The sequence below is a fragment of the Equus caballus genome, chromosome 7 (assembly GCF_041296265.1).
Source record: "Equus caballus isolate H_3958 breed thoroughbred chromosome 7, TB-T2T, whole genome shotgun sequence".
Classification (NCBI taxonomy): Eukaryota; Metazoa; Chordata; class Mammalia; order Perissodactyla; family Equidae; genus Equus; species Equus caballus.
Window position 1 is genome coordinate 69,246,939 of NC_091690.1, and position 24,923 is coordinate 69,271,861.

General features: G+C 39.1%; 1 protein-coding gene across 1 annotated transcript in view; it reads right to left on the reverse strand.

Annotated features, from left to right (window-relative positions):
• Nucleotides 1-24,923, reverse strand: part of AQP11 (aquaporin 11) — a 71,988-nt gene that overhangs the window by 19,302 nt on the left and 27,763 nt on the right. The window contains exon 3 of the mRNA XM_070272155.1: nt 19,993-20,114. The gene's annotated coding sequence lies outside the window, so the exon portion shown is untranslated. The remainder of the gene's footprint in view (nt 1-19,992; nt 20,115-24,923) is intronic.

A 24,923-nucleotide genomic window follows, 5' to 3' on the forward strand; every position in this document is an offset into this window, starting at 1 on the left:
GACTAAGATCACATGTTTACAGATGTTAACGTTTGTACAGAAATTAAAGATTTTTACAGAAGTTGGCCTGTTTGAAAAATCCCAGAATATCCTTCTCCTTTTGCTCTGATTTCATGCTGTTTACTAGTTTCACTTCTCGTGTTTCTTAATACCAGGAAGAATAGGCATTGAATAGAGGCTACAGGAATTTCTACTGCCAGGAAGGAATATAATTTACATTAAATGGTTAAGTGATATTCGAGTTCTTGTGTAAGGGACTAATTCATTTTTTTAAACTTTCAGTTATTAAAATTTCCTAACATACACAAAAGTAGAGAGAATAGTATAGTGAATTCCTGTGTAGTTTTTACTCAGCTCTTCAATGACTGTCTATAGGTGGCCAATTTTATTTCATTTATTCTCCAGAGTTTTGGTGGGGAGGAGGCCGGAGTACTTTAAAGCAAATTCTATACATCTTGTCATTTTTGCTGGCTATCTTCTGATTCCTCCTCCCAGTCTGCTCTTCCTCTACCTCTCATCCCTGCTCTGATTCCCTCGAGGCTGACCACTATAGAATGCAGGTGAGGGACTCCCTTCTCGTCTAGGTGGGTTCTGCCAATGGAGAGCACCGCCAGGAGACTGGAGGAATGGAGGAGCTTAATACCTTGAGGTACTATTCCTCTGGCCCCCTTTCTGAGGGTTTAACCAAAGATCACAACTTCTCTCCACAGGGTTCTCTGTCTCTGGGTTCTGATAACTCGTTTCCTCACCCCTAGCCATAGGGGTGGTAACAGTTGTTGTTACTAAGCCAGGAACACTGCATTATACCTCATAGTTTCCCTAAAGCCTTCCTACATCTTTGGAAAGGGTCCTTTTATTAAATTCTCTCTAAATTACCTAACTCGATTGTGCTACTTGTTTTCTGCTAGAAACCTGACTGATTCATTTCATCCAGAAATACTTCAGTATGTACCACTAATTGATAAAGACATTTAGAAAAACTTGACCATCATGTCATTATCACATGTAACAAGTTAACGATAATTCTTGAATATTATTTAATACCCAGTCCATATTCAGATTTCTCCAACTAAAAAAATGTCTTTTTGTACTTGGTTTAAAGTCCAAGCAAAATCCATACCTTTAAAATTATTGTGCCTCTTAGTCTATAAGAATCTCTCCCCCTCCCCCCTTTTTAAATGGATGTTATAGATTTGTTGGAGAAACCAAGTCATTTGTTCTGTAGAATGTTCCACACTCTGTAATTTGGCTGATTGCTTCTACACAGTGTCATTTAACTTGTTCCTCTGTCCCCTGCATTTCTTATAAACTGGTAGTTACATTTAGATGCTTGACTAGATTTAGTTTCTTTTTCTTTTCTTTTTTTTTTAAGGCAAGAATACCTCGTAAGTGTTGCTGTGTACTTGAGGCACATAATGTATAGTTGTTCTACTTTTGGTGATGCTAAGATTAGTCAGTGGATTTATAAATTGACCATCAGTCTTCCACTTTTTAGTATTGATTAATGATCATCGCATAGATCTATTAATTCGTTAGGAGTTGCGAATTGGTGATTTTCTAAAATCATCTTTCCTCTGCCTTTATCAGATAAATTTATTCTGTAAAGAATTTTCCATTAATAACTATTTGGTCACTCTAAAATACAGTTTGTAACAGAAAAACAGGATTTAATCACTTCCCTTTGTTAATTTTCATAATGAGTTGGTGTCCCAGTAGCCTTTAATTATGACTAATTATTTTATTACCATGATGAACTCATGGATTTTTATATATTTGATATGTTTCAATACACTTAATCATTATTTTTGATGTTCAAATTGTCTAACTTAGGTCAGTGAGAGCTCCTTTTCATTGACTCCTTGTTAGCCCTTACTAGCTTTTATTACTGTGATAGCACTTTAGTAGAAGAGAGGTCAACTCTGGACACTAATTTAATTGTGTTTTTAGACCCGCAAAACTGAGAAATAAGTTCACCTAGATGATAGTGAATTCATTAAGGTGACACCCTAAATACAGCCCAGTCATCCAGCCTCCCTTGCTTGTATGTTCAGTCATTCACTCAACAAATGTTTTTTGAGGACCTACTCTGTGCAATGTACCCTGATAACTTTGGTGAAACAACAGTGAAGACAATTCTTCCTCTAGAATAACATACAAGAGGGAACAGAAGAGAGAAAAGAAAATTAAAATATAGTTAAAAGCACTATAGTAAAGAAGAAGACTCTGTAGGAGCATGGGGAGGGGGCTCCCACTCAGACTTAGGAAAGGCTGCATGGAGGAAGAGTCATTCTAGCTGAACCCTGAGGGATAAGTAGGAGCTCAGAGGTCAAGAGGAGGGGAAGAGAGGCAGGGGGCTTGCAATTTGCAAAGGCCCAGAGAGGCAGCCCAGGGCAGTCAGGGTGCTGTAGGATGGAGTGTGAAGAGGGAAGTAGTGTGAGATCAAGGTTAAATGAGACAATGCTGTATTGGATAAACACTAAAAAGTACTTAGTACGCAGCCCAGCACATGGTTAGTGCTCAATAAGGGTTGGTGTTTAAAAATAGAGCTAAAAGATGAAAGTTATGTAATAATGAATTTTGCACCAAGGCCTCAGACAAGATGAAGACAAATGAAGGGAAAAAAACCTCAGCAAAATTTAGAATTACATTCCAGTGACATCTGTGAGGAGAGAAGGAGATGAGATGTTTAAGAGCTTCTGAAGGCACATCCTTTGGCTTGATGTTATCATGGCAGAAACTTTAAAAACCTGGATGTCAGGGAAGAGATTTGAGTGATTACATTAAAAAATATATACTTTATTTTGAAACAATCTCAAGCTTATGGAAAAGTTGCAAGTATAATACAACAAACTATTTTTTCTTCAACCACTTGAAAGTGAGTTGCTGGTATTTATGTCTCATTACCCTGAATATTTTAGTGTTTGTTTCCTCAAACAACAACATTCTCTTACATAACCATAATAAGACCATCAAAATCAGGAAATTAACATTGTTACGTTACTGTCGTCTACTCCTCAGATCCCATTCAAGTTTGGCCAATAGTCCCAGCACTGTCCTCTGTGGCAGAAGGATTCAGTTCAGAATCACACATTGCATTTAGCTGTCATGTCTCATTAGTCTCCTTCAATCTGGAAGTTTTGTCAGTCCTTCCTTCACAACCTTGACAATTTTGAGGATTACAGGTCAGTTATTTTGTAGAACCTCTTTGAATTTGGGTTTGTCTGATTGTTTCCTAGATATTAGTTTCAGGTTAAGCATCTTTGGCAGGAATACCACAGAAGTGATGGGGTGTTTTTCTCGTTGCATCCTATCAGTTGCCAGATGATTTCAGTTACTGATGTTAATTACTTTGATCTCCTGATTAAGGTAGTATCTGTCAGGTTTCTTTACTGTAAAGTTCCTATTTTCCCATCGTGTGGTGGGAAAGTTCATCAAACCTTACATTTATTTGAACAAAAATATTTATTGATAACCTGTAAACAACTGAAATGTTCGGGTCCTGTGACCTCGTCCTGTGGGTAGAGGGGTCGGCCAGTGTCTCTACTTTTGTATTTCTTTAATAGAAGAAAAGAAAAGCAATGTTTCTGAGTGGAGGGAACTCTGAAATTGGTGTCAGGACCCTTGAGGACTAGACACAGTTCTGCCACTGTGTCAGTCTGCTCAGGCTGCCATTACTAAACCACAGCCTGGGGGCTTCAACAACAGACATTTCTTTTCTCATAGTTCTGGAGGCTGGGAGTCTGAGATCAAGGTGCCAGGGTTAGTTTCTGGTGAGACCTCTCTTCCTGTCTTGTAGACAGTGGCCTTCTCACTGTGTCCTCACATGGCCTTTTCTCTGTGTTCTCACAGAGAGAGAGATCTCTGGTGTCTCCTCCCCTTCTTAGAAGGACACCAGTCCTATCAGATTAGGGCCCCAGCTTTTTTTTTTTTTTTTTTTTTTTTACCTCATCTGACCTTAATTATCTCCCTAAAGGCCCTATCTCCAAACACGGTCACGTTGGAGGTTAGGGCTTCAGTATATGAAAGGCAGGGGGACAGTTTGGTCCAAAACAGTCACTAATGAGTGACTCCTGCTTTGTGCTTCCATTTCCTCTATCTAGGAGGGGTCCCAGCTATCCCCCTAGGATTCAAGCATCCCTGGAGGACTGACGGAGCAGGACTTCAGGACTCTATTTATATGTTGCTCCTGAAGAGTCTTAGGAAAGAAGTCATCCTAAGAGAGAAAGAGAGAGAGCTGAGTTCTCAAGCCTTGTTCAAGGATAGTGAGCCATTGTCAGGAAGGAGAAGAAATGATGAATAGAGCATGGTCTCTGTCATTTAGATTTCCCTCCAGTTCAGCCCCCGTGGGTTCATGCCTCTGTCTTAAGGTGAAAGGGCTGCAATTAAAAAAACAAAAGTCAAACTAAATTGAAACACCCATGCGGTGGAATACTGTTCAATGAGAAATAGGGATGAGATATTCACAATAGCAAAAAGGTGAAAGCAACCCAAGTGTCCATTGAGGGATGAACAGATAAACAAAATGTGGTATATACATTACAGTGGAATATTATTCAGCCTTAAAAAGGAAGGAAATTCTGACATATGCTACAACTTGGATGAAACTTGAGGACATTATGCTAAGTGAAATTAGCCAGTCACAAAAAGGCAAACACTATATAATTCCCCTTATATGAGGTATCTAAAATAGTCAAACTCATAGAAGCAGAGAATAGAATGGTGGTTGCCAGGGCCTGGGGGAGGGAGAAATGGGATTTATTGTTTAATGGGTATAGTGTTTCAGTTTTGCAAGATGAAGAGAGTTCTGGAGATGGATGGTAGCGATGGTTGCACAACAATATGAATATACTTAATACCACTGAACCATATACTTAAAAATGGTTAAGATGGTAAATTTTATGTTATGTGTATTTTACCACAATTAAAACAATGAAAATTAAACAATTAAAATATTTTTTAAAAAGGTTGAGCTATCAGGCTAAGCAAAGACATGGATGAATCTTGAAGGTACATGCTACGTGAAAGAATCAACTCTGAAAGGCTACAAACTTTGGGATTTTATTTATAGGACATTCTGGAAAAGGCAAAATTATAGAGACAGAAAACAAATCAGTAGGGATTCAATGGGGAAGAGGGTTGAATATATTAAGCACAGAGGATATTTTATGGTGGTGAAACCATTTTGTATAATACTGTAATGGTGGATATATGACACTATGCATTTGTCAAAACCCATAGAACCTTTTCGTATGTAAATTTCAAAAAAAAAAAAAAAATCATTTAGGAGATAGGAGGGTCCCAAGATGGAGTAAAGAGTGGCACAGAATAATCTAACTATGTTATAAATGTTTGAAACAACCTCACTGAAGGAGGTGGGAGAAAAAGTGCTGACCTAAGTAACTTGGTAATTGAGTGGATTCTGTAAAACTAAATGCAAAAGGAATTGTACATCAGCACTATCCTCTAGTTGATAAAGTTATACCATGATAACACAATATACCATGATGGTGAACTTTACCATGGGGGTATAAGTTAACAATACTGAATATATATATACACACACATACACTGGAATTGAATAGTTAAATAAATGGATGGTGGATAGTGGGAGCCAGGTTTCTCGCTGTTGGAGTGGGAATTTACAGATAATCAAGGGGAAGAGGCTAGAATGATCCATGTGGTAACGAATTAGAGTTGGAGATAGCAGTATGAACTTAAGTTTAGCTTATATAGATCCAGATGGTTACATACACAAGTAGTTACAGATATGTGCATATACATGGGTTAGTATACACACATTTCCTTACTCTGTCAGCAGAAGAGTCTAGAGGGTAGGATCCCTCAGTAGCAATGAGCACACCTAGTGCTTAGATCTTGGTTTCTAATACCATTCTCCAATCAAAGGAACCAGGGCTCCTTAGGGAAATGGATGATTCAAGGCCTGGGGTAGGAAATATACAAGGTGAGCCTGGAGCATATTGTAGTGCCATAATGTAAATCCTAAAAAAGAGGAATGGAGATATGTCAAAGGGACACAGGAACCAACTGAAAGAGCTGGCCAAAGCTAGACAATTTGAGCAACAAAATAAAGTAGTACTGGAATATAACTCAAAAGAATAAAGTATATATCCATGAAGCCACACTGATATACATAAATGATTGGACAAATAAATGGGAGAAAAGATAAAAATAACTCATGCAGAAGAATTCCAAATAATTTTTATAGATGCTCTGCCTTCAAGGAGGCTGAGCATAGCTCCTCATGTGTTAAATGTGGGTTGTGCGTATTGACTTGTTTTCAAAGAGAACAGTATGGAAAGGAAGGGGCAGAGAGGACAGGAAACAGTAACATTGCAGTGAAGAAACCTGACAGACACTCCCTCAGCCAGATGACCAAGGTTAACATCAACAGCGATGTCAAGCTGATAGGATGTACCTTTGATACCATGTGATGAGAATGGCACTTTATCTCTGTGCTCTTCCTTCCCAAAACACATAACCCCAGTCTAATCATGAGAAAATATCAGATAAATCCCAATTGAGGGACATTCTGCAAAATACCTGAACCCCTCAAAAGGGTCAAGGTCATAAAAAATAAGAGAAGTCTGAGAAGCTGTCATAGCCAAGGGAAGCCTAAGGAGATGTGATGACTAAATGTAATGTAATATCCTGGGTGGGATCCCGGAACAGCTAAAGGACATTAGGTAAAAATTAAGGAAGTCTGAATAAAATATGGACTTCAGTTAATAATAATAATATTAATATTGGTTCATTAATTATGACCAATGTTCCATACCAATGTAAGATGTTAACAATAGGGGAAACTGTGGGTGGCGTATATAGGAACTCTCTACCATATTTGCAATCTTTCTGTAAATCTGTGACTTTTTTTTTTTGCTGAGGAAGATTAGCCCTGAGCTAACATCTGTGCCCATCTTCCTCCACTTTATAATTGTGTCTCAGCCACAGCATGGTTGACAATTGGTGTAGGTGCTTTCCCAGGATCTGAACCCACAAGCCTGGGCTGCTGCTGAAGCAGAGTGCGCTGAACTTAACCACTATGCCATGGGGCTGCCCCATTTTTTTGTTTTGTTTCTTTAATCTAGAACTATTTTAAATAAAAAGTGTATTAAAAAATAAAATAATATCCACACACACAAAATAAAAGTTGCTCCTAATTTTTTTTAGTAGAATTGGAACACAAGGATGTTTCAGCAGAGCCTGGAGTTGGTGATTTGGGCAATGACAAGAGATGGTGAAGACCTCAGTACAGGACGTCAGTAACCTTGGAGCAGGCACCTGTGGGCACAGCAACTGCAGAGTGCTTTGGGCAGCTCCCAGAGGCCTATCTGCCCTTTAAGCCTCAATAAAAGCTCTTCAGAGAGCCAGAGCTAGGTCGGGCTAGGAGAAAATGGCGGTGAAGACACTTGCTGTGCAGGTGCACTGGGGGCTTCACCAAACAATTTGTGAGAAAATAAGGCAGTTTGGTTTTCCTGCAGAATGAACAGAAGCAGAGCCAAAGAATTACTGTTTTGTAACTCTTGTTGCAGCCCTATATTTAGGATACTGTTGCCTGAAAAACTAGGGATCTACAAAATGAGGGGGCTTATCTCTAAGGTATCTAGAAATTTCTTTAAAATCTGTTAAATATAAAAGGTAAAATATAAAAATCTATAAAATACCCACACACCCAATGCAATTTAATAACCTGAGTCAAAGAGCGTACTTTTTTTTTTTTTTGATAATGGTAAAACTAAGTTAGAACACAGATGCCAGGAATCCCTTTCTTTATACCTAATCTATTAGAAATACAAACCTCAGCCAACTGGTTTTTCAACTTCCTTTTCTCTCTAATGATGGGACTGGTGGTTTGAACCTGTGCTTACATTTCTAGTTTTGAATTTAACTGGACAAACCTGATTCTTGCCAGGATTATCAACTCTTTGAATTCTAGTTATGGGAGCTACCTCTTTCTGAATTCCGCTCCCCCTAACTTCCCATTCACTGCTCCCTTTCTGATGCGCAACTAGCTGTTTCATTTTTACTCAACTTCTCTTACAGTGTGCAGTATGACTGGCTCTTCTGTGTTAAAAGTGAGATTTGTGATTTTAATTCTTTATTTCCAAATGGTGAACAGAATCTAACTGGATCTATCAAAACACAGCCTAACCCCAGAACAAGGCTTGTCTGAGAAAGATTACGGACAGAATGACTAATTAATAGGCTCTTATCACGGTGGAGTCTTCATTCATTCAACAAATATTTATTGAGAATCAGTTAGGTGCTAGCCATCATGTGATGAATAAATACTATCCCTTTACTCTAGGTGCTTAGGCTATTGAGAAAGACAGGCTAATATTAAACAATGATTAAGTATTTTGTATATTAAGATAGGGGACTATTGTGCTGTCTTCCCTAAAACTATGCTTTTTAATATTTTGCTGGGGGAAGTCATAGACTCCTTGAACTTGATCAATGTCATGGACTGTAGCTGCAGAAAACAAACATACCCCCAAAATCTTGCCAATAATTTCAAGTTATTCAAGGATCCTCTGAAGCCCTTCCATGAACTCTGTGTTTAGAATTAGCTACCCTAATTAATAAACACCAAAGCCAGATGAAACCAGAAGAAACAGACATTTCACGATAAATGGAGGGGAAGATAGACGAAGTGCCGAGGAGTAGCAGCAGCAAGAATGAAAAAATAAGTTTCTATAGCTTTGTCTTACGTGTGTTATTACCAGCTAACACACATAGCAATGACTATTTCCAGGAATAATCCACTAGGGAGGACCGAATGCCTCACCAAGTGAACTTTGCCCTCCCGCAGAAGAACACTTGAAGCTGCCAGCTCACTCCCTCCTGTTCCAGTGCAGAACCAGTGTGATGGGTGGTAAGAGGTGCCATAAACTAAGACTAAGCAGGGTAAAGGGGATGGAAAGTTACTGGGGTTTTGTGTGTGTGCTGTTTTGTACAGTAGAGTGTCAAGGAAGCCTTGTCTACTACGGTGATATTTGAGCAGAAATTTGTAGAAATTAGGGAGCAAACCATGTGGATATCTGGGAGAACCTTTCAGGCAAAGGGAGCAGCAAAGGGGAGGAGGCCAGAGGGCGGAGCAGAGTGAGGTGAGAGAGTGGTGGAAAAGAAGTCAGGGGGAAGTTGAGGCATGCATGTCAGATCTCCCAAGGTCAGGGTGAGAGGATCAGGGATAAGGGATAAGCAGAATCTGAGGGTACCTGGCTCTGACAGGATCATAGAGTGCTGTTAGTAATGGAGAAACTGCTCAGTGAAACCCAGTGCGAGGTGTTTTGCCTTGCAGTACCCACGACAGCACAAATGCGGGAGTGGAGGGAGAGCCAGCCACATTAGGATGATGTAGACAAGCTTACCAAGCCCTACCTTACCAAGGTAAGGGTCCATATATGTAAACATGGGCACCCCTATGTGTATGAGGGGGGAGTGCGGATAGGGTGGAGCCAGGAAACTGAAAGAACCATGGGGGAAATACTTAAGAAAGTGAGTAAAAAGCAGAAGCCTAGGATATCTTAAGTGGAAAGAGCTTGGAACTAGAGGAAAGGGCGAAGGATTGAGAAAGAGGGAAAGGGAGTGAGGACCTGGTATTTGTCAACTGCCTGCAATTTGCCAGGCAAATTTTTAAATATACATTTTGATTTGGTTTTAAAGCAATACTATCAGATGAGTGTTATTGTCCCCACTTTACAGATAAGAAAATTTCAGGCCCAGAAACATTAAGTAACTTGACAAAAGTGATACACTAATAAATAGTAGGAGAGGGCAACATTATTATTCTGTCTTCTGTTCTTACCTATTTTCTTATGTTTCTGTATTGATTCATTTCTAATATTATATTTGGAGAAACAAAATGATGTTACAGGTAGGAAAACAACAGAATGATGGCAAAGTGGCAGGCATGGTTAGAATTGTCTACTGGTCTTTCCTCACTGGAGGATTACACACTTGGCCTTACAAAACATGCCACAAGATGGCAGCATCTTACTCATTGTTTGGGGGCCGCTCATGCTCCGTGGCAGCTGTTTCAGCATAAAAATATTGAATAAAAAGTAATTTATCAGTTATAGTCCATATTTAGAAATTGACCCATCTTAAACCAGAGATACTTGTCAAGAAATAGAGTAAAAGTCCCTAAGTTCACAGAAATACATCCATTCATAGGCATTGGGATCTTGACATGTTGCCTCCAGGTAAGCAAGATAAAAGAAACCATTTTCAATGCTTTATAGGAGTTATGCAAAATGGTAGAATGTAATGGTCAAGTTTCCATTTGGGACATCAGAGAGATCTGCATTAAAATACTAGCTCTGACACTTAGCCACATGGTGTTCTGCAAATGAATATCTTTCTAAACTTAATTCTTCATCTGTAAAATTCCTTCCCCTTAGATTTATTGATTATTAATGTGATTAATAATGTGATTATTAAATATCACATTAGGAGCTCTTTGGTGAAGTGCCTGACACTTACCACTCAATAAATAGTAGCCATTATCTGACATATACATATTTATTTTCCTGAGGAAGATTCTCCGTGACCTAACATCTGTGCCAATCTTCCTCTACTTTTATGTGGGTCACCGTCACAGCATGGGCACTGACGAGTGGTGTAGGTCCATACCTAGGAACCAAACCTGGGCCGCTGAAGCAGAGTGCACCAAATTTAACCCCTAGGCCATGGGCCCAGCCCCAATAATTATTTATTGTTGTTTTCTCTTTATCTTCTTAATGTTAGAACTATAAACACCTTAGAAATTATCTAGTGTAATGGTTCTCAACCTTCATGCACTTTGGAATCACCTGGGGAGCTTTAAAAAATCTGCTTTCTGTAAGCTGGAGGCATCACATTTCCTGACTTGAAAATGTATTACAAAGCTACAGTAATTAGAACAGTATGGTACTGGCATAAAGATAGACAGGTAGATCAATGAAACAGATTAGAGAGCCTGGAAGTAAACCCATGCATATATGGTCAACTTATCTTTGGCAAGAATGCCAAGAATATACAATGCAGAAAGGACAGTCTCTTCAACAAATGGTATTGGGAAAACTGGATATTCACATGCGAAAGAATGAAATTGGACCCTTATCTTACACCATACACAACGATCAACTCAAAATGGATTAAAGACTTAAACACAAGCCCTAAAACTGTAAAACTCCTAGAAGAAAACATAGGGGAAAACCTTCTTGACATTGGTCTTGGCAATGATTTCTTGGATATGACTCCAAAAGCATAGGCAACAAAAGCAAAAATAGACAAGTGGGACTATATCAAATTTAAAAGCTTCTGCACAGCAAAGGAAACAATCAAAAGAATGAAAAGGCAGTCTATGGAAGGGGAGAAAATATTTGCAAACCATTTATCTGATAAGGGGTTAATATGCAAAATATACACAAAGCTCCTACAACTTGATAGTGAAAAACCCAAATAACCCAATTAAAGACTGGGCAATATTTGAAAAGACATTTCTCCAAAGAAGACATGCATATGGCCAACAGGTATAAGAAAAAGTGCTCATCTTCACTAATCATCAGGGAAATGCAAATCAAAACCACAAAGAGATATCACCTCACATCTGTTAGGATGGCTGTTATCAAAACAAACAAAAGATAAGAGTTGGTGAGGTTGTGGAGACATTGGAATACTTGTACACTGGTGGTGGGAATGTAAAATGATTCAGCCACTATGGGAAAAAGTATGGAGGTTCCTCAAAAAGTTAAAACTAGAACTACCGTATGATCCAGCAATTCCACTTCTAGGTATATATCCAAAAGAATTGAAATCAAGATCTCAAAGAGATATATGCACTTGCATGTTCATTGCAGCATTAGTCACAATAGCCAAGATATGGAAACAACCCAAATGTCCATCAACAGACGAATGGATAAAGGAAATGTGGTATATACTCACAATGGAATATTATTCAGCCTTAAAAAAAGGAGGAAATCCTACCATTTGTGACAACATGGATGAACCTGGAGGAGATTATTCTAAGTGAAATAAGCCAGTCTCAGAAGGACAAACACTGTGTAATACCCCTTGTATGAGGAATCTGAAATAGTTAAACTCATAGAAGCAGAGAATAGAATAGTGGCTGCCAGTGGCTGGGGAGCAGGGGAAATGGGGAGTTGTTGTTCAATGGGTATAAAGTTTCAGTTGTGCCAGATGAGTAAATCCTGGAGACGTGTTGTACAACATAGTGCCTGTAGTTAACAGCACAGTATTGGGCATTTAAAAGTGTTAAGAGGGTAGATCTCATGTTAAGTGTTCTTACCACATAGACAAAAAATGGGGCACAAGGAAACTTTTGGAGGTGATGGATATGTTTATTACCTTAATTGTGGTGATAATATCATGAGTGTATGCATATGTCCAAACTCATCAAATTTTATACATTAAACATGTGCCCCTTTTTTTGTTTATCAATTATATTTCAATAAAGCCATTTGTGTGTGTGTGTGAGGAAGATTGGCCCTTAGGTAACATCTGTTGCCAATCTTCCTCTTTTTGCTTGAGGAAGATTGTCACTGAGCCAACATCTGTGCCAGTCTTCCTGTATTTTGTTTGTGGGATGTTAGCACAGCATGGCTTGATGAGTGTTGTGTAGGTCTGCGCCTGGGATCCAAGCCCATGAACCCTGGGCCACTGAAATGGAGTGTGCATACTTAACCACTATGCCACCAGGCTGGCTCCCCAATAAAGCCTTTTTAAAAAAAAATGTCTGCTGTCTGGAGTCCCAGCCCCAGAAGTTCTGATTTAGTTGGCCTGGGGTGCAGCATGGTCATTAGAATTTTTTAAAGCACTCTCGCTGATTCCAATAGGCAGCCAGGATAGAGAACTACTTCTCTAGATCAACGTCCTCACTGTACAGATAGAATAGAGAGGCTCAAAGAAAGTGGAAGTGACTTGTCTGCTGAAATGACATTAAGAACTCAAACCAAGATCTCCTGACTCCTAGTCCTGGGCTCTCTCTAGCACACAACGCCGCCTTAGGCTCACTTCCTATGCTTCCACACACTCTGCCCGAGTCAAACTGTCTCGCAATTTATTCCCTGAACACACCAGGTCCACCCCGTGTCAAATCCGCAGCAATACAAGCTGCCGTTGGAGTGCCTATTGTGTGCCAAACACTGAGCAAGCCGTGTTACACATGCTAACTCTAATCTATACAACAAGCTTTCAGGGAAGCATCAGTATCCATGGTGTAAGGGGGGAAGCTGCTGTTCAGAGACTCTAAGAGATGAGCTGTAGTCACAGCTAGTGAGGAGAAGTGAGAATCTGACATAGATCTGTTGACTCCCAAGTCCAGGGTCTTTTGCTGCCTTCAGTGCTGTCCATTCCCACTCCACCTTCTGCTTCCTGGGTTACTTCTCCATCAAGAACCAGCTCTGGTTTCACTCTTTCCCTAAAAACCCCTCCACCGCAGACCACAGGTATCTTTTTATCAACTCAGTTTTCATGGCACTAATCACCCACATCAGCTGTTTGGTCAGGGTCTACCTCTGATGGTAATTTATTTTGTCATGTATAGGACCTCTTTCCTTCTCCATGAGGCTGGAAAGGAGTGCATCTTCCTCTAACTGTGTGAATCTATCCTGGTCCTGTAGCCATGTCAAGATATGGTGATATTGCAAGATCGGAACAATCTTTTGTGACACTCCTCCCCTGGGAAAATCTGGGAGAAAGGGAACACCTATAGGCTCAAGTGAGGTAGAAAGAAGCTCAGGGTTAAATTTGTAGTAATATTCTTTTCTACAAGTAAGCCCCCAGATGTCAGTAGAAAGCCTAGTTTTGTTTTTTGCTTTGTTTTTTTAATTGAAGTATAATTGACATACATTATATTAGTTTCAGGTGTACAACATAATGATTCAACATTTGTATACATTGCAAAATGATCACTACAATAAGTATAGTTACCATCTTTTACTATACAAAGTTACAAAAAAATTTTTTTCTTGTTTTGGGAACTTTTGAGATTTACTTTCTTAACGTCTTTCAACTTCGCAATACAGTATTATTGACATTACATCCCCATGACTTATTTATTTATGTACCTCTTGATATCCTTCACCCATTTCTCTGAGCCTCCCCAACCCATTCCCCTCTGGCAACCACACATCTGTTCTCTGTATCTATGAGATTTGTTTTGTTTCATTTGTTTATTTTGTTTTTTAGATTCCACATATAAGTGAAATCATATGTTATTTGTCTTTCTCTCTCTGACTCATTTCACCTAGTATAATATCCTTAGATCCATCCATGTTGTCACAAATGGCAAGATTTCATCCTTTTTTGTGGCCGAGTAGTATTCCGTTGTATGTATATACCACATCTTCTTTATCCATTCATCCATTGACTTAGCTCTTTTCCATATCTTGGCTGTTGTAAATAACGCTGCAATGAATATAGGGGTGTATGTATCTTTTCAAATTAGTTTCATTTTCTTCAGATAAATACCCAGAAGTGGAATTTCTGGATCATATGGTAGTTCTAGTTTTAATTTTTTGAGGAACCTCCATACTGTTTTCCATAGTGGCTGCACCAATTTACAGTTCCACCAATAGTGCACAAGTCTTCCCTTTTCTCCACTTCCTTGCCAGCATTTGTTATTTACTGTCTTTTTGATAATAGCCATTCTGAGAGGTGTGAGGTGATATCTCATTGTGGTTTTGACTTGTATTTCCCTGATGATTAATGGTATTGAGCATCTTTTCATGTGCCTGTTGCCATCTGTATCTCTTCTTTGGACAAACGTCTTTTCAGATCTTCCGCCAATTTTTTACTCAGATTGTTTTTTTGTTGTTATTGAGTTGTGTGTGTTCTCTCTAAATTTAGGATATTAACCCCTTATTGGAGATATGATTTGCAAGTATCTTCTCCCATTCAGTAGGTTGCCTTTTCATTTTGTTGATGGTTTTCTTGGCTGTGAGAAACTTTTTAGTATGATGCAGTCCCACATTTATTTTTGCTTTTGTTGTCTTTGCTTTTGGAGTCGTATCCAAAAGATTATAACCAAGACTGATGTCAAGGACCTTACTCCCTGTGTTTTCTTCTAGGAGTTTCATGTTTCAGGTTTTACATTCAAGTCTTTAATACATGTTGAGTTGATTTTTGTGTATAGTGTAAGATGGTGGTCTGGTTTCATTCTTTTGCGTGTGGCTGTCCAGTTTTTCAAACACCATGTATTAAGGAGACTGTCCATTCTCCATTGTATATTCTTGGCTCCTTTGTCATAAATTAATTGGCCACATATGTGTCGGTTTATTTCTGGGTGCTCTATTCTGTTCTATCGATATTTGTGTCTGTTTTTATGCCAATACCACACTGTTTTGATTACTATACTTTTATAATTTGGTTGAAATCAGGGAGCATGATGCCTCCAGATTTGTTCTTTCTCAAGATTGCTTTGGCTATTCAGGGTATTTTTTGGTTCTATACAAATTTTAGAATTGTTTGCTCTAATTCTATGAAAAATACCATTGGAATTTTTATAGAGATTGCATTGAATCTGTAGATTGTTTTGGGTAATATGGACATTTTAACATATTAATTCTTCCAATCTATGAGCACAGAGTATCTTAGAAAGCCTAGTTTTGAGAGCATGAGTGTCTCAAATAAAATAAAAATCTCAGGCTGGAAGGAGTTTTTCTTAATCATCGATCCAAAACAAGAATTTCCTCTCCAGCATAACAACGACCATAGCAACATTCCTCCCACCCCAGGGGCTGGTGATGGGGAACCTACTGTTTCTGAGGCAGCCTCTTCCATGTTTGGACAGCTTCATTAGAATGTTGTACTTGATTTAATGTGAAACTCTGACTCCTTGTAGCTTCCACCTACTCCACAAGGAAATTAAGTGGAAACAGCCCATGCGCTGCATCCAGACCTGGGCACATGAGAGGCCTGTTATGACTGAGTCAGGTCCTCCACACAAGATTGATTACTCTAGGATGTATCAGCGCCTCCCTTCTGGCCTAAGCATTGTCCACCCTCAGAGCATCAGGGAAGGAGGAAAGTGAGCAACATACCTCTGGCAGAGTGCTGTCTTCTCAGATCCAGAGATGAAGAGGGTGACTCTTTCCAGCAGAGTCCGAAGACCTGGAGAGTGTGTCTTGCTCAGAGAAGCCCCCTTTCACTTCTGTTCTTACGAAGTGCTCCTCCAATAGCCTGGTCTTTGCTTGGCTGAACTCACTTTCTCTGCTCAAAAAGTACAGAGGGATTACCACTGTACTTCCTGGTCCTGGTTGTATTCTTTAGAAATATATAGAACAAATCCAATGTCTCTTCCTCTAGGGATATGAAGACAGAGATTAAGCTAGCTAGCCAGCCATTCATCCCTCCATTAAACATATCTTTACTGGGAGTCTACCATATGCCAGACACTGACTCTCCTAGTAGGCAGTCAATAAGTGGCAAATTGTATTATTAACAACCTGATGATTGACTCCTTCACAGCTAGGTCCACTTTTATATGATGGATTTCTGAAAAGGGAATGGAGAGAGAAGGGAACTAGCATTTACTGAACCTGAACTGCCTACCACTCAAGGTGTTAGGGGCTTGCTTTAAAGGCCTTATATTGTTTAAGCCTTACCACCATCTTATGAGGTGGGTTATCTACATCTCCATTTTACAAAGGAGGAAGCTGAGGCTTAGAGAACTTAAATAACTTGACCAAGAACCTACAGCTAGGGGCCGGCCTGGTGGCGCAGCGGTTAAGTTCACATGTTCTGCTTCTCGCTGGCTCGGGGTTCTCCGGTTCAGATCCCGGGTGCCAACATGGCATCACTTGGCAAAAGCCATGCTGTGGTAGGCGTCCCATATATAAAGTAGAGGAAGATGGACATGGATGTTAGCTCAGGGCCAGTCTTCCTCAGCAAAAAGAGGAGGATTGGCAGCAGCTAGCTCAGGGCTGGTCTTCCTAAAAAAAAAAAAAAAACAAACCCTACAGCTAGTAAGTGGGAGAACTGAGTCTGAATACAGACCTCCCCACTGCAAAGCTCCCGCACCGTGGGCCTTGCACGGGACTCACCAGAATAGCTGCAGGGTCCTCATGGTCCCTTCATGCCACTGTGTGTGAAATGAATCCTGCTGTAAATTAAATTTTCTTTTCAAGCTTTCAAACCCAAACCCCTTCTTTTCTTTTATTTTTTTAAGCTTACAAAGTGATTTCTTTGTTGTTGTTTTCCATAGAAGTTAACTTTCGTGTCAATGCTTTTCCATTATAAATTTGGACACACAACAGAGCATGTGAAAATCCATAGCAGTAATTTGGGCATTCATCAGTTTGTTTTTCCACTGGAATTAATTCGTTGATCATATTTATTTTATTTGATAAATTGCTGTGATAATAGCAAAGAAAATTTTCCAGAAAATAAAAAAGATTACTCTAAATCTTGTATCTTGATACAACCATTTCCATTCTAATCCACACCCATATGTGTGTGTGTGGGGGGGGGGGGGGGTTCAATTATAAATTCTTAATAAATCTAGGCTATTAGTATAATTCCAAATGTTTTATATTTTTAATTTTTCACTCAGCATTATTTAAGGATTATTTACCCATGTTTCTATGTAGTTTTCCTAATAACCACATTTAACAGCCGCCTAATAATTTGTCAATTTTCATCATCTTTTAAGGCCTTTAGAGATGAAGTTCAGGGATTACTGACAAGCAATATTGTCTTCCTCTTTAATTCATTATTTAAAGAGTCTGCTTAAGCATGGTTTTACCTCTTTTTGTAGTATCCATTCAATGTGTTACAGCCTCAAGAGGGCAGAGAAAATATTTTTCTAGTAAGCAGGACATTTTCTTTTGGTTTTAGAGGTATTTTGGTCAAGATCAGATTTGTAATATTGGTATCTCAGGATAGTGGCCATGAGTTTAATTGGTGTTTCTTTCTTCTCAAATCCTCAGTGTCGTGATTGATGCTCCTGCTGACTGAAGCCCTCAGTCGAAGCTTCTGAAAACCTATTTAGGCTTCCGTTTGTCAGCTACTCATCAGAGCTTTGCTTTGTGGATGCAGGTTCTTCTTGGTAACTGCTTCTTGTTCTTTCAGTGCCTACTATTCCTGGCAGCAAGTCAAGCATGGAGACCACTGTTCGTTCGTTTATTTTTGGTTCGTGTGTTTGTTGTGCGTGTGTGCACCCGCACATGCGCATGCAGGCATGCAATCTTAACTGAGGTTCTTCCTGCAATCTCCTTTCCTCTTCTTCAGCTTACAGGTAGCCAGAGACATCAGGAGAGAGAAACTGGAATGTGATCAAGGTTAGAGTTTTTTTCCAGCCAATACCATAGGGTCCTGATTATCTCTAAGCCTTGTGCTTGGCTGTATTCCCAGACCCAGGATAGATGGGGGAGCTACTATGGGGCACTTTTTTGATGGTCCCCAGAGGCCTAGAAGGCCTGCTGAAGGGGTGAGCGTGTCCAGTTCTGCTTCTTGATCTGCAGATGAATTTTCTCTTGGCTTTGGCTAGGAGTTTAAATAGGAGAGAAGACAAAACACTGGATATGTTCATACAAACACGCCTCGTCAAAATAGAAGAAATATTAAGAAATTTCAAACAAATGACAGAATGTTTCCTTTTATCTTAAAACAAGCAGGATTCTTCTCTAGGCTGACTCATGCTGAAGACTTCAGCCAAATGGAACAGCAGTAGGCTGTTCATATTTATGGACTTAACATTTAAGGTTTTGACCATTCCTGAGTGAAAGGCAGTCATGCATCATTTTGCTGAGACCTAAATTTGAATGCTATGCACTAGGATTCAGGCATGAAGAAGCAAGTCACTTCATTGGTAAGTCAGCCTGTCTGATGGTCCGTCCTTCCTATCATGTGATGGCTTTGTAGCTCTATACTCAGCATTATGTGTGCACTTAGTGCAGCAAATTATATGATATAATGGTATATGCCTATTGGGGGTTCCCAAAGTTTTTGGATGTAACCCTCAAAACTGTCAAGGTCTATCATTCTACATTTATACTCAGTTATTTCCTGCCTCTGTGCCTTTGGTTTTATTCTTATAATCTGCCTGTCCTTCCCCAACAGCCAACTATTAAAATTATGTTGAACAAATGTATTGCCACTCTCAATGAAGTTTTTCCTGACTACTTTCCACTAACATAATCTCTCCCTACTTTGATCTTCTTAGAATTTTTTTTGTACCTCTTTATAGTACAAATAAAATTAGTACTTTTTAAATTTTATATGACTTTGTATAATAATCATCTGTGTACTTTATCATATTCCTGCCTCTGAGATTATATCATCTGCAGGGTACATCTGGGTCTTATTCATCTGAGAAGCTTGCCTCCAGCAACTGTCCACCTTCCACAAAGCCCAGCACATTGCTCTCCACATGACAGGGGTCAGTAGATATTTGTTGTGCTGAATGGGTTAAAGGCTGGTTCTGTCGTAGCAAAGTAAATAGACATCTTGTGGATGAGAGTTTCTGCTGGATGTTACTAGTACTTTTGATAGCCACTAATAAACAAAACCAGATTGCTGTTTTCTTTGGATAATGTGACCTGGGGAAGTATGTGAGCTCTGTAACTGCCCTAATATTAATATTTAAGATCTTTTTCATCTTCTAATTTGATAGTTTTCTACCTGGTCCAGCTCTAACTTTCTCAAATCTGATCATTATTCATGTTGTTACAGTGTCCTCCTTTTTATTCCCTTTCTCATTACATCATGTTGAAAGCTTGGAAAAATAGGACACATGCTCTAAAGATCCTATTGGCTCAAATAGCCCAAATGGAGAGTTGATTTTTTTAAATAGTCTGTCTCCTATTCAACTTAGCAATTTAGCAACTGTGTCTTAGTCCAAATGCTCTAGATTATAGAGCCTGGGGTCAAGATTAAGGTGCTGATTCTTTTTTGGGGGGAAGAGGTACAAGTTTGGGAAGGGAAAAGTGAAGAAAAAGGCAAGTCAGGCAATATAGCATGATGTGTTACCAGGCTGGCCCTGCTTCCAAGAAGCCATGACGAGAAACAGCAGGCGACTTAGCAGGTAGACTCCTTGAGCCACGGGAGTTCTCTGTCATGGCCACAGGGAGGAATCACAACCTTGGAATCGTCTGTGGGAAGGGAAAATGAGAAAAATGCATCAGGCTACCTCACTTCCGTCTCCCATTTCCCATTTGTCAAGGTTTACCACACAAGAAGATAACTCTCCTGTACTTCTACTGCTCAACGTCTATGGTGCATCGTCTGGTCCATTGACACCAGCTCCAGAAGCAAGATTTTATGCCCTGTGGCATTTCATCCTATCTGATAGAGGAGGAGCAAACCAGCGCAGATGGGAGGGTGTGCAGATGGTGCAGTTCTGGGGCTTCAGTTCTGACTCCAGGGAACTCAGCAGAGGCAGAGAGCAGTGCAGGAGGCGAGTGGTGCCTTTGGAAAGAAGGAAGCAGTCGAGGGAAGTAAGGTTGTGTGCCACACACAGCCCAGTCAGATTTCATCCGCACCTTTCTACTGCTGGGCTTTGGTGGAGGTCCTCAATGAGGTTTTGACAAATCCAGAGGGTACTTTCTAGTCCTTATGTTATGGGCAGCTTTGCCCCATTTGATGCCTGTGACCACTCTCTCCCTAAAACTCTGTTCTCCTCTTGTTCTCCTGATTAACAGAATAGGTTCTGTTCCTGCTTCTCTCACTTTGTCTTCTTAGGGCCTTCTTCCTTCTCTCATCTCTTAAAATTAGATATTTTTTGTGGTTCCATTTTTAGCCTTCTTCCTGTGTTCTCACTCTCCACACTTAGCTGTCTGTCTCCTATGCACTGATAATTACCAAATTGATATCTGCAGCCCAAATCTCTCTGCTCCAGATCCATGTACAGAATGGCTTACCTGTCTCTACCTGGGTCTCCCACTCAGGGCATCCAACTCAAGCTCCCTAAAGTTGATCTCATCCTCTATCCTCCTCCCAGCTCCCAGAAAATCTGCTTTTCTCCCTGTGGCCCTGTCTTTGTAAATGTCACCAAACCAAGACCATGGCAGTTCTCCTGAATTCCTTTCTTTCCTTCATATCTCATATCCAATAAGTCACTATTGATCTTCCCTCCTAAATATCTCCTAGATCCAGGCACCTTCTCTGTTTCCACTGCCATAGTTTTATTTCAGAGTTGTAATCACTTCCTGTGTTCTCTCTGCCTTTGACCTTGCCTCCTCTCAGTCCATTTTCCAAACTAAACCTGCAGTTATATTTTTAAAATGCAAATCGCTATGACCAAATATGGTTTATCCCATGGATATAAGAAAAGTTCAATGTTAAAAGTACATTTTTACATAATTTATGACATCAGGGTATCAAGGAGAAAAATCATCTGATCATTTAACAAAATGCTAAAGATATTTGATAAAAATCAACATACATATTTGATTTGAGAAAAACTTAATTAACACATCAATGTGTTGAGAATATTGATCTCAAACTAACAGCCAATATTATACTTAGCAATAAGACATTAGAAGCGTTTCCATAACAGTTAAGAATTTGACTATTACCATTATGTAACATTATTCTGGAAGTGCTAATCAATGCAATAATGATAAAAAGAAATGAGGGAGGTGTAACTATTTGGTAGGAAGAGACAAAATTATCATTATTTGAAGGTTATATGATTGCTTGAAAAACTATTAGAACTAATAAGATAGTTCAGAAAGTTCGGCATTTATGACAAATATTTAAAAATTAATAGCTTTCTTATGTATCAGCAATAAAAAAAAAGGTAATGAAAAAAGAACCAACACATTATGGCAATCAAAAAAATCAGAGAACTGAGGAATAAACAATGATAAATATGCAAATCTACAAAACTTTATCATGGAAATTAAAAGATTTGACTAAAGGGAGAGACAGTCTACCTTATGGTATTGGAAGATTTAATATTGTAAAGGTATTAATTTTCCTCAGGCTAAGCCTATAAATTTAACAAAACTCTAATAAAAATACTTGGAACTTTTTTCAGAATGAGGAAGAAATCTATTTTAAAGTTTATGTAGAAAAATAAACAAATGAAGAAAGTCAAGCACACTTTTAGGAGGAATAGTACTGAAAAAGCCTTTTCCTACCAGACATTAAAATGAACCAGCAAGATACAATATGTAATTAAAACATTACTGTACTAGGTCAAAAATAGGCAGTTCAGAAATATATCCAAGTACACATAAAAATTTAGTATATAATAAAGCTGGTGCCTCATATCAGTGGACAGTGTTAAGGTAACAGTCTGACCATTAAAACAAATCCAAACTCACCCAGTACACTAAGATAAATTCCAGAAGAATTAAAAATTCTAATGTAAGTAGAAGAAAATTTAGGTGAATATTCACAAAACTTTGGAGTAAGGAATGACTTTCTAAATTTGAAACTAAAAGCTAAAAGCGTAAAGGATGATAGATGTGGTTATATAAAAATGTAAAACTTTTATATAGCAAAATTCACCATAAGCTAAGCTAAAAGATAAACGACATTGGAGGAAAATATTCTTAACTAAAGATTCGTATCCTAACGTTCAAAAGACCTTCTTCATATCAATAAATGAAAAATAAAAATATACAATTGACCAGAAAAGGTATTTTATGCAAGAAAAACCAAGTGGACAATAAATATGAAAAAACCTCAATTTCACTATTAGTTAAAAAAAAAAATGCAGGACGAGTGATGTCAGCATCATGGCAGAGTGAGCTCTTCCCTTAGACTTTTCCTCCTAAGATACAATGCAAAAGCTCCTCATAAACCAACAGAGGGCATTCACCCAACACAAAGATGTCTGAGAAATCCATACAGCCATACATATGAAGGTCGAGGTGCTGGACCCTCTGGGAGGCAATGGAAGGAGGTAAGGGGATCTCCTCTCCCTTGCCGAACAGCAGCAACCTAGGGCATGGGACTGCACACAGCTCTGAGAGGAAGGGTGGAGGGGGAAGCCCCCTACAGGAATACCTTCACTCTTGGAGTTGCCTCCCATCCTGTGGGAAAGTTGCACACCAAGGAGGCTAAGCAACCACAGGGGCATCTTCACCAAGCCGAGCACCCCAGGAGGGCAGACAGCGAGTGCAGAATGGGAGCACTCTTGGATTCCACACATGAAACAAAGTGCCCCACCCCTGGCCTGACACAGCAGTTTAGCTGGTCGTCCAGAGCAAAGGATCCCTTCCAGAGTGCCTGTGCCTATGTTTGTAAAGCAGCAACAGTGAGCAGGTAATCACAGATGAGCCCTGCCAGCATAGCTTCCAAAAGACAGGCACAGCTGCCAGAGATTGTGGTGGGCTCAGAATACACAGCTCCTGCTCCTCGCCCCCCCCCCCCCTGCAGTGGCAGTAGGTGGAATCTGTGACCAGATACTACCACTATGCAAAGGCAACAAATCCACCCTGCCAAATAGTGTGAAGAGGTGTAGTAACAATCCAGACCAGAAGGAAAATGACAAGCACCCAGAAAGAAATCCTGAAGGCACAGAAATTTACAATCTAAATGACAGAGAATTCAAAATACCTATCATAAAAAGCTCAACAAGTTAGAAGAAAACTCAGAAAGACATTTCAATGAAATCAAGAATAAAATTAATGAACAGAGGCAATTCTTCACAAAAGAAATTGAAACCATAAAAATAATCAATCAGAAATGTTGAAGATGAAAAACACAATGAATGAGATAAAGAAAACTCTGGAGTCATTAAATAGAGCTGATATGGAGGACAGAATTAGCAATTTAGAGGACATAAATATAGAAATGCTTTAGATGGAGGAGGAGAGAGAACTAAGACTAAAAAGAAATTAAGAAATTCTCCAAGAAATATCTGACTCAATTAGAAAATGCAACATAAGGATTATAGGTATTCCAGAGGGAGAAAGGAGCAGAGAGCTTGTTCAAAGAAATAATAGCTGAGAACTTCTGAAACCTGGGGAAGGAGCTGGAATTACTAGTAAAAGAAGCTAATAGAAATCCTAATTACATCAGTGTAAAAAGACTTTTCTCTAAGGCATATATTTGTAAAACTGGCAAAATCAACAACAAAGAAAAAATATTAAGGGCAGCAAGGCAGAAGAAAATAACCCACAAAGGAACCCTTATCAGGCTTTCAACAGATTTCTCAGCAGAAAACTTACAGGCTAGGAGAAAGTGGAATGATACAATAAAAATTCTGAAAGACAAATCTTTCAGCCAGGAATATTCTATCCAGCAAAAATATCCTTCAGATATGATGGAGAAATAAAAACTCCCAGATAAACAAAAGCTGAGGGAGTTCATTGCCACAAGACCTCCCCCCCCCACACACACACAAGAAATGCTCAAGAAGGCCATCATACCACAAAAAAAAAGAAAGAAAGAAAGGGCTTACAAAGCCATAAGAAAAGAGATAAATAGGCAGACAAAATCAGAAAATTGCAGCTCTCTATCAGAATAGGTTAGCTAACAATTATAACATTAAATGTAAAGGGAAGGAAAACATGAAAAATGACCATAATCACTTCATTTTAACCACAAACTCACAACACAAAATGGAATAAGTTATAACAACAATAATTTAGATGCAGATGAGGAAATTGCTGGGAACTGCTTAGACTAAAAACATAAGAGGCTATCAGAAAATGGCTATCAGACTGTCTCATCTACAAGATCTTTTATACAAACCTCATGGTAACCACTAAACAAAAAATCAGAATAGAGACACAAATGATAAATAAAGAGAAAACCATCATAAAGAACCACCAATCTGAAAGAGCAGTCTGAAATACATGGGATGAGAAACAAAGGAAATACAGAACAACTGGAAAACAAGTGATAAAATGGCTATAGTGAGCCCTCATATATCACTAATCACTCTAAATGTAAATGGATTGAATTCTCCAATCAAAAGACACAGAGTGCCTGGATGGATTAAG